At 41.3% G+C, this 10,676-nt stretch overlaps 1 protein-coding gene across 3 annotated transcripts in view; it reads right to left on the bottom strand.

Moving 5' to 3' along the window:
- The window catches only part of LOC121863253 (transforming growth factor-beta-induced protein ig-h3-like), a 34,134-nt gene extending 25,469 nt beyond the window's left edge, over positions 1-8,665 (bottom strand). Inside the window, exon 1 of one of the 3 annotated variants that reach the window (XM_042361794.1) lies at positions 8,355-8,665. The gene's annotated coding sequence lies outside the window, so the exon portion shown is untranslated. The remainder of the gene's footprint in view (positions 1-8,354) is intronic. The other 2 variants (XM_042361792.1, XM_042361795.1) reach the window with 2 other exon arrangements.
- Between the last annotated feature and the right edge of the window lie 2,011 nt (positions 8,666-10,676).

The raw sequence follows: 10,676 nt of genomic DNA, 5'->3' as shown, positions 1-10,676 counted from the left end.
TACAGCAACGTGTTGTGTAGTGTAGGGTATGTAGACATTGTTTAGGTGGTACAGGTGTCGTGTTATGTTCTTAAGTGTAGAGAGGTGTGAAAAGGTTTACATAACATTTGAAGAGTCGTCAGATGCGTGGAGGTTCGAGTTGACCGGAACATATGGACATTCCCACACATAGGTCAGGTCCTAGACACGCTCTGCAATGTCCAATGAACTTCCCCCGGTGGGTGAAGAGAAGGATTCCTTCAGCCGGCTGATGTGGAACTGGGTCCCTCTGTCGCTGAGGAACCCCAAGGTGAGGGTGTACTCTGCCCATCACTCACCCTTGGGTGTGCAGTCCACCGCCTCCTACTGAATCAGCTGGCTGATGTGGAACTGGGTTTGCTGACCACAATGTTCGCCGTCACCCTCTCAAGGGTTCGGGGATCACTGTGAGAGGCCACAGGGGTGCAGGTAGAACTCGCCCTCCGTCGCTGGTTCTGGCAAACATCACAAGTCCTCTTCTGTTTCTTTATTTTCCACCTTTAACTTCAGATTCACAATTTCTTAGGGTCCCCTCAAATGTACTAGTAATCATTTCGTAGTACAATATACGCGTTTGCACAAGCAGCTGACAAGAGTGCAATTATCCGCGGTCTGTGTCCCTGTTCGGGCGCCAATTGTCATGGTTTTAAATAGCTCGGTGGTATATGAGTGGATTATATTATATAAAGATAATAATATGTCGTATTTCTTATTTCTTACCGTAGAGTTCGATACCTTCACACTGGTTACTTACAGGAGATTATGGTGTATCTACGTAGAAGTTCACTCCACCACTCGACATTCCATGATTTATACTTGATAAATGATGATTTAATGAATTCCATTAATTCCAACATCTATCTCAGTTATTGGTTATACTTTGTCATAACCAATCAGTCATTACCTTCAGTAATAATAAGATAGGATCACAGATACGGGCAGATAATTGCACTTACATTTATTTGTCAAGCTTCCATACAATGATTTACAATTTGCATGGATATATGAATCACTCACGTTCACGCTGTAATAAAATTAATCTTCTAAAAGATAATTTCAACTTGGGGACACATGTGATTACTCTACTATGGGTATGACCTAACAGAGTCTTAATTCTTCAAGTGATACATTTACTGCCAGCCTGGATTGCTGTCATGGGTTGCGTTAGGCTTACCCACACAACCAACTCCAAAGTTTGTTTTACTAGAGATAAGACGCCCGGCGAGGCATAACTGGGACATGAATTTTCAATTAGTGTATGTTAGCCAGCCTTTAGGGGGGAGTGGGCAGTGAAACAGTGTTGTACTGTTCATCGCTTCACACCCAAAAACCTCATTTTAAGTAGTATCCCCTGAGCCATGGCATAGTTAAGACGTCGTCTCCATCCTCTCCCTCCTGAATGGGGGCGGGAAACCACACCACACAGAGTCCTCCAACGCCACTCCGTCCTGTGAACCGTCGTCGACACGAGACTAAGCGTGTTAACCTAGGTTGTTATCCCCGTGGAAATATCACGTGTGGATGCCTGGTTGCGACAAGAGCAATCCAGGCTCACCCAGCAGCGCCCTCACCCCTATCAAACTAACTACTGCCCAGATTTATCATCAGTTAATTGTTTTACAGCGTTCAGCATCTGACCCCACCAGTGGTCACCTCCCTCCCCCACATCACTCCGCTCAACAACTACAAATAAGTTCACATTAATTTTTCCAAGGATTATATATATATATATATATATATATATATATATATATATATATATATATATATATATATATATATATATATATATATATATATATATATATATATATATATATATATATATATATTCATATATATATATATATATACATATATATATATATATATACACATATATATATATACATATATATATATAAAGAGAGAGAGAGAGGAAACTGACAATAAGTATCACCACTGGAAAAAAATCAAGACTACTCGTATGCCAGGCGAGCGGAAAAGTAACGATGCCAACTGCAAGAATTCAGTTATTTTCATATCGTAATATCTTATTTATTCAAATTCTTAAGACCACGACTTATGTTAGGCAAGCTCTCCTTACTCAATACACCATCATCATTAAATGATGTCAAACATCAGCCATGGGTGAATAAAACTCATATCACGTGACGTGTACACACACACACACACACACACACACACACACACACACACACACACACACACACACACACACACACACACACACTTTCAAATGCTGAGAAAAAACTAAATTTGTATTCATTTCCTCGCTTACTCACTTTAGTTATTTCTTGCCGGTATTTTGTCACAATGGCATGTTAATCTTTAACAGTTTGCTTGTGAATATCCTCGTTCAACTTTCTATTTATCATCATTTGTACAGTAAACTGTACCTGCATTGTCCTGTATATGCTGCACCAATATGAACTTTTATGAAGAATTTACTGAAAGCATGTCAACAATCTATCCGTCCATCCAATCAGTTATGTATCCCAATCCGTCTATGTATGTATCTGCTTTAATGTTTTATACTCTACATTGGTTTTTCACCTTACTAAACGGCGGCAAAATTTACGTCGGGAATTACGAGTACTTTCCTTAAAAATTCAATAGTTGTTGACTACTATTATGGACATAGAGAGAGTACCTGCTTAGAGTTTAGTTACCGAGACACCCAGTTCATAAACAACAATAACAGCGAGAGCAACATCAACACCCACGTCGCCAGATTCAATTTAGCAGCGCCTCCCGAGTACACTACGCTATCTATAGTTCTCTCGTTTTGCTCTTTCTCAACCCACGTGCATTATCTGCTTCATTCACTTGTCCACATTATAAATTTACTCTATCCCTCATTATTTTGTTTATAAATGCCTGTTATTATTCTATAGTCCTCCTGCCATAGCCTCATTTCTCACTGTGGTCATCGTAAAACTAGCTCTTCTACAGTATTTGTCTGTCGAGGTGAGATATATATATATATATATATATATATATATAATCAAACTGTACTCCAAGCTTTGTCAATAAATTTGTTAAACTAAACTAACCGCATTCACATCTGAGAGAGAGTAAGAGAGAGAGCGGAGAGCTCCGTCAACACCACTAATGGCCGCGTCACACATACGTCCAACACTCATAACAACCTTTGATTTATGGCTCCCTACATGACCCGCTGATGTGTCAGCGCTCTGTAGGTGTAGAGCCTGGCGTGGTAAACTGAGGAGTAGACCTGACATCACATGGACTAGGTAGGGTCCTAGGGATAGGGCCTGATAAGGTAATAATTTGTATGAATAGAGCCTGGTATGTACAGTACAGTAGCTAAAACAACTATCTGTGCAGGTGGGGGTCGATATGCTCCGAAATTTTACGTGTGACTCGTGACAGCCATCATATACCAAAATTTATCGTCCTTGGTCTCATATTGTTTCCCACAAAGTATGCACATATAGTTGTTTTAGCTACTGTACAACTTGTAAGGGATAGAGTCTGGGGTGGTAATACTGTTTAGGGGTAGAGCCTGACATGGTAATACTGCAGAGCGTAGGATGATAATATTTTGTAGGGGTAGAGTCTGGGGTGGTAATACTGTTTAGGGGTAGAGCCTGACGTGGTAATACTGCAGACCGTGGGATGATAATACTTCATAAGGTTAGAAACTGGTGTGATAATACTGTACAATTGTATAGCCTGGCATGGTAATACTGCATGGGTGCACAACCTGGTGTGGTATAACTGTGGGAGTAGAGCTTGGCGTGGCAACACTGTGTAGAGAAGAAGTTGCTTTGGTAATACTGTGTACCTGTAGATGTACAGTAATGCCTAGTGTGGTAATATTGCGTATGAATAGCGGTGCGGTACTATTGGTAATGTTGTTTAAGCCCGATATGGTAATACTGCGTAGGGGTCGAGCCGAGTCTGGTAACGCTGTGCAAGGGTTGCATCTCTCAATAACACTGGGTAGACGGTAAAGCCTAATCTGGTAATAAAGGGATGGGAGGTTTTAGTGCCTGGTGTGGTATCGGTGGAAAGGGTGTGATACCTGATGTGGTATCAGTGGCAAGAGTGTGATGTCTGATTTGGTACCGGTGGCAAGGGTGTGATGCCTGATGTGGTATCAGTGGCAAGAGTGTGATGTCTGATGTGGTATTGGTGGCAAGGGTGTGATGCCTGATGTGGTATCGGTGGCAAGGGTGTGATGCCTGATGTGGTATCGGTGGCAAGGGTGTGATGCCTGATGTAGCAACAATGGGAGAGGCTGCGGAGTGCCTATTCTGTGGCGACAATGGGAGGACAATTTCTGCTAACCTAACAACGCACGTTAGTCACTATAATGCCAGTATTGCGTCACAAACACGTAAACAGGGAGATGTTGCCCTAAATGTTTGCAGGTTATGGCGGGGACACACGCACACACACACACTAAATCATAAGTAGGTTGTTTGGTGATAATACACAACGGTACGTACGCACATTTTACATCACAGACGACAGCTGATGCTACAATGTACTACTGCACTTCAAAATATAAAGCTTCTAAACGCATAACTTCAGAATATTGGTAAATTACAACTGTCATCAACAAATAAAATTAAGAGACCTGGGTGCTCCTGTTAGTGCTTCAGTAAATACTGGTGAAAGGGTTAGAGTCTCATAGGCATGACTACCCATTAGACATTGTGGACGCAGCATAAGCCTTCGGTACACAGGTGGGATCATATTCACTTACCAACTTGTGACGTTAGATAGCATTTTACTGTTGGATAGACAGGGAGTGCCCAGGGATCAAACCAGTGATCCTTGGGTAGAGTTTTGTATTCATTTGGCCGCCGCACCACATTAAACTGTTAATTCCCATTCATTCACAAGATCGTTGAATACTCTTCCCGCGGTTAATAAAGCAAATATCTATAAAATGGTCGCTGTTGTCTGTGTGTATCCTCTGACAGAGCAACGGCGTCTAATTGTTTGATTCGGTGACCACTTACCACTGACAGGCGAGTAACAGTCAAAACAATATGGGGCATTAGGATACAACTATATGCGGTGGTAATATAAAAAATAAAAACACATCTACTCGTATAACAATGTGGGGATCAGTCTGCCTCACTCAGCTGTGAATACGACACCTTGGCTGATTGACTGATAGTAAGAATATTTCCCCAGTCGACTGCAGCAGCTTATGATCTACTCTTATTCACTCTCTAGTTCTCTTTTCACATATTTCTCGAATTATGAAGCAGGTTAACTCTTTTACTGGAGTTAACAACTAACTTTAGTAGATTACAGATTAGTCACATTTAGACTACTGCACCACATTTATGATAGTGTTAATTACTACATTAATAATTCAAAACTAAATAATTAGGTTGAGTACGTTTAAGGAATATTTCTGTCATGTGTAAGATTAAATCACCACCCGTGTAATATCTCCATGCACAAAGGAACCGCAATGCCTTACTTTACAACGAATTCTTTAATTGTACCTTTGTTGCTGAATGTGCATCATGGTGGGCGTGTGGGTGGGTAATTCGCTGCATTTAGTTTCTGTAGTTTTCCGTAAAACATACAATTTAAATGAATATCTGACAGCTGACTCCGGAGAGGTACTGACCTCCTATAAACATAGTTGAAAACCCGCTGTCAGTATCTTAAAACGTTTACAATTATGACATGGCTGGTCAAAATTTAAACAAGGAAAATTACATACCAGAAGAAAATTCAGAAATCCAATGATCTTGGGTGCCGTGTAAGACTACAAACAGAACAAAAACTTTGAGTGTCACCCAGCAGGACGTAAGAACAAGGTTGGGCGTGGGCGTGACATGCCTGGGTTGGTGGTCCAGGGCTGCCCCTCCACCTGGTGTGGAGATCATCTCATCTCTCACAACAAACAGGTGCTCACCACCATTCTGTGTCAAACGCGGAGTAAAGCTGCATTTCAGTGGCTTACTTGAAACCACTGAACACTAACGGCAGTCTAATGCTCACACTTTCCTATATCTTATTCTACTCAGGAAGAACAATTTTTTGAATGTTTTAAGAATATGACGTTCATATTGTAATGTTATTTCTGCGCTTCAACTTCTTAGGTCGTTAAGCGCAACAAAGTTAGTAATTACACTAATCTATCATCACTTAAATATTATGAGATAGAACTTTGTATATGCCAGGAGTCGACAGCAGTAGTTGAGGGTCCTGTAACAGTTACAGCTTCGCAGGTCACCCGGTCTTCGCTCTTACCACAGTTCAGTTTTAAGACCACTTTACATCTGCATGTAATTGGAGGGAATATTTAGTGGGGCAGGACGCAACAAAACCCAGCACGGGTCTTGTTGCCTCCCCGTAAACCCGGATTTGCCTTGAGTCGCGGCAAGGTCGGGTTCTTTTTACCAGTCATCAACTTACGGACGGCCCACCAAGTTTGGGTTAGCTCGGTAAACACGTTACCTTGTCATGTTGTGTTACACCTACACACACATGTACGACGAACTCGGATCTAGATAAAGATACCCATCAAGAATCGCACACTCAGGTCCTCACACGCAGATAACACACATTCTTGTCTTGTATAGATGAACACACAAAATGAATATCAGCATCCCTACACATCCCTACCCCGCCACCTACAGTATTACACCCAACATTCCTCGAGAACCTCAGTCAACTGAACAAAACAATAGGGACCCACCAGCCAGGTCGTTCTATTAAGGTCAATGTTGCCAACAACGTGGGTGCAGCCGTCAGGAATAAATGTCAACACCGCTCCCCCTCAAACCATAAACACCTATTTAGCTGCACATTTTACTAAATAATGACTGTGCACGTACACTCGTACAGCACTTAAACCAACACACAAACATTATCACTGGCTCTCAAACACACATAAATATAATAGTACAACTATGACGTCATATGCGTCGCCTGTCCGCGGATGTGCTCACAGAAAATAAAAATTCTTAATACTGTACAGTACTTTTGGTATTGCCCATCAAAAGGGTGAACACTTTGACAAACACATGACGTAAGGATGAAGTGCCTTCTGGCAGACCAAGATGCTGTATATAGAAAATTTGGCATTAAACCGCCATGCAGTGTTCATGACTATAGCGCTGTTCTGTATTGCCGCTGCTGACGTCCGTAAGACTCCTAACTAGTCAGATTATACTACATTAACTATGAGCGTGGTAAGCAGAGCGCCTAGCACACACCTGCTGCTAACCCAATAAAGCCAGCCACTGAGCCCACAGATTGGTAACCAGAATAGGTTACCAACTATGCAAAGGAAGAAATAAAAGGCGATACAGTGCAATGTCGGTCACGCCATCTCCTGCACCGAAGACTTTCAGATGTTCAGTGTTCAGGCCTTTGGGACCCATTTACTCTTTTCATATCTGATGGTTAAACTTATTATTAAAATACATTTTTATAATAAACCATACTCCAAATATCAGTTGCCTAATAGTTGAACCTCGTCTTACTGACATCACGTTCAAATCAACTCTTTTATACTAATCATGCATTGAACCCCTTTAAGACTGCATCAACAATCAGAGTAATGAACTTTAATACAGACGGTCACATCACTTAATTTGTTAATTGGGGCATAATATTTTAAGTTACGTTCGAGAAAACCGGAAAAATCACTGCGAAAATTACGACAGTGAGTTTCACGATAAGTTTTTATTGTTGTCTCATTTTAATAAATACTGTACATGTTCAATTTTTAATTGTTTTACTTGTATTTCACTTTACCAGCGCGTTAGCTCTATGATAACCCATGACAATACCTTTTGATCAACCCGCACTCACGGTACTCATATCTCTAAGGATCGGTAAAAAGCAAGGATAAATTACACTAGAGAGAGAGATGCGGTCTACCATTATTTCGACAATTTTTCAACTGACAGCCCAGGTAAGGTTCCCATTTTTGTGCATTATTCTGTAAATGGTCAATGTGGATGAGCTATAAAAGTTTAAAGGGACATTGTGATTGCGGCACGAGTAATATATTCTGTATATCCGTTTTGTCTGTATTAACGATATAATAAAGTACAAAATTTGTGTCACTAATTTAAATATGCAACGATCCCATTAGCTCAGGTTAATGCTGATTGAAACAAGCTCGGTCAAATCTAACAAAATATATTCAAATTTTATTGGTTTGCGACTGGTTGTTAAGACTATATAGACAGCAGTTGTGGCTCTGATTTATACTGATTAAAACAAAACTACAGCAAGGCTTTAAATGTGTTGTGTTACAGTATATGGTGAAGAGGGAAACAGGCCGCTTGAACTTCATGTCAACAAACATTTCCCACACTCACCTAGGGCAGTGGTAGCATTTACAGGAGGGCTTAACCTGCCGCACGTCAATCTTCGAATTCCTCGGCTGGGTAAACGTAAAAAAAAAATCACAACTGTTTTCTGAAACCAAGTATTAACATAACATGGGAGCGCAGAGACACAAGCGACTGTTGGCAACGTGTAGCTAGAACGACTGCGTCTAGCACACTGATCTTTGTGGTGGTTCACTTCACACTCAGACTGCCGCAAGTGGAGGTGGTAGTGGGAGGTAACTGTAACTAGTGATGGTGGTAGGGGGAGCTGCAAGTGGTTGTGGGAAGGTATTTTAATTGGTGGTGGTAGGGCCTGTTGCAAGTGGTTGTGGGAGGGTACAGCAATTGGTAGTTGGTGGTGGGAGGTGGGAGGTGGTGTTCCGCATGTGCTGGTGGTGGAGATGGTTGCATTTATATTGGGGAGATGGGTAATTGTACCACCCTTTCCCTATTAATGAGAGGCAGTGAGAGAGTTTGGGGTGAGTACCTTTGAGGGGAGAAAAATAAGTGGGAAAGGGCAAAAGGGTGGACGAGAAGAGAAAATTAAGGGACATTGAGCGATGAAAGAATTTAAAGTGAACGAATACAGAATATGGACAGGAAAGAAAGGGGTGAATAATGGTCAGAAAAAAATTGCATACATATGGTTCAGGTAACTAGAAATACTGTAGGATCATTAGTCTAAGCTAGGGGGAGGGGTAGTGGAGAGTGTAAGATGGCGAGGATCCTTAACATACTTTTTCTCCGCTAAGGATATATATATATATATATATATATATATATATATATATATATATATATATATATATATATATATATATATAAAGTAGAAAACTATTGCACTTTAACTAGAAAAGGCACATAAAATGTGGCCACGTTAACTTAGGCTCACTTGGAAAGGTGTTAAAATTAGTTTTTATTCGGACATCTATTAACCTAACCAAATAGTTACGGGGTTTGATAAAAATTTACATTAAATTTAAGAAAAAAGTTTATACCCTGTACAGTGTTTGGAATTCGTATGACCAATGAATAAATCAAATGTCATGTAGTGGTTCATTACCACATTTCTACCTATTGTCTTAGTAAAAGTATTCATTTAATGTAGTACAGTGCTCATGTCAAAATGAAATATTTCATTGCTGTAAAGATAATTCTTGTATTGTTATAACATTTATGATTATTTTCTAAGCCCCAGAAGGGGATGGCAAAGGTGAGGGGTGGGAGTAGTATACTACCCTGTCCTTTTGATGTAATAGTTTTTTTATTGTCAATAAAATATTTTAATTTCAGTAAAAGTATAAATGAAGGCGATTGGTTACAGATAAGCCAAACGAGAGAGCAAAGTGTAGGCGGCGAGATTTATTGTCTGGAGAAGTGTGTACAGTACCATCATGATGGCCAAGTGGCCCTGTAGCGGATTTCTCCCCTACAAACGCTGTTTGTCGCTGCGTAGCCGACCCCCACGAATTCCACAGTGTGTGCCTCGTGGTCTAGGTCAACCAGCGCCGCCCACGGAGCGGAAGTCAACTACTAAGCCACGCCAACCCCCGCTATTTAAAACCTGACCTCGTGGTGATCTCTCTCTTTTCTACCTACACCACCTCCTCCTCCGCCTGCCTGGCGGTCCTCGCTCCCGCCGGCGAGCATGGCGACCCACAAGCTGTCCTCCTCTGAGCATAAGAACATAAGAACATAAGAACATAAGAATGGAGGAAGCTGCAGCGGGCCTATTGGCCCAAACTGGGCAGTCCCATTTACACCCAACCCCTATTGCTCATATGAGCATCCAACCTATGTTTGAAGCAATTCAGCGTATTCGAGTTAATGATGATATTTGGTAACTTGTTCCATTCATCCACTACTCTGTTTCCAAACCAGTGCTTACCTATTTCACGCCTAAATCTAAATTTGTCCAATTTAAAACCATTGTTACGAGTTCGCTCCTGGTTGGATAGTTTGAGTACCTTTGTAATGTCCCCTTTGTTTAGCCCTGCCTTCCACTCATACACCTCCATCAGGTTGCCCCCCGCTCTACGCCTCTCGAGGGAGTGCAAATTAAGATGCTTCAACCTGTCTCTATACTCAAGGTACTAATGCCCGGGATTAGTCTTGTCATTCTCCTCTGAATTCCTCACCAATCAGCTCTCTCTACATCACGCTTGTAACCATGCTGCCTTCCCAGCACCAAGCTGCATTGTACATCCAATACAACATGTATACAGAGAGCACATTGTGAGTTTCCTTTCTCCAACCCATCCTGAGTGTGAACACCAAACAAACCCATACCCCACAAATGGTGACCCCGGA

Source organism: Homarus americanus, unplaced genomic scaffold, assembly GCF_018991925.1.
Source record: "Homarus americanus isolate GMGI-L3 unplaced genomic scaffold, GMGI_Hamer_2.0 scaffold46197, whole genome shotgun sequence".
In the NCBI taxonomy this organism is placed as follows: Eukaryota; Metazoa; Arthropoda; class Malacostraca; order Decapoda; family Nephropidae; genus Homarus; species Homarus americanus.
Note: the sequence above shows the minus strand (reverse complement) of the source record. Positions and strands in the feature narration are given on the sequence as shown.